Here is a 346-nt window from a genome sequence, read left to right as displayed (position 1 = left end):
AGAGTGATAATTTATTGGTTCTCACCCCCTTTCCCTCATCCCCTGTTAGTAGCAGATGATATTCTCAATTGATTTTCAATATTTTAGGGAGAGATCTCTATAGAGTATCACAAAAAATGATATGTAGATGCAATAAAGTATGTTGATTTATTAATGTTGTTATAGGATTGTGTTGGCAAGAAGTGCATAGTGCATATAAATATTTATTTTGCATTAATGACCTATTTGCTTATTTTAGAGTATAATATATATTTCATATATTAGCTGCATTCCATTTTTTTCCACACAGATATTAACTCAGGTGTCAATTTATAAACACTTCACAGTGTTGAGATTATTTTTAGTA

General features: G+C 29.2%; 1 protein-coding gene across 1 annotated transcript in view; it reads left to right on the top strand.

The window, feature by feature from the left end:
- The window catches only part of LOC119594671 (cyclin-T2-like), a gene marked incomplete in the record, with an annotated part of 20280 nt that overhangs the window by 19254 nt on the left and 680 nt on the right, over positions 1–346 (top strand).

Source organism: Penaeus monodon, chromosome 34 (assembly GCF_015228065.2).
Source record: "Penaeus monodon isolate SGIC_2016 chromosome 34, NSTDA_Pmon_1, whole genome shotgun sequence".
NCBI lineage: Eukaryota > Metazoa > Arthropoda > Malacostraca > Decapoda > Penaeidae > Penaeus > Penaeus monodon.
The sequence above is the reverse complement of the archived record's forward strand: the minus strand, read 5'-3'. Positions and strand labels throughout refer to the sequence as shown.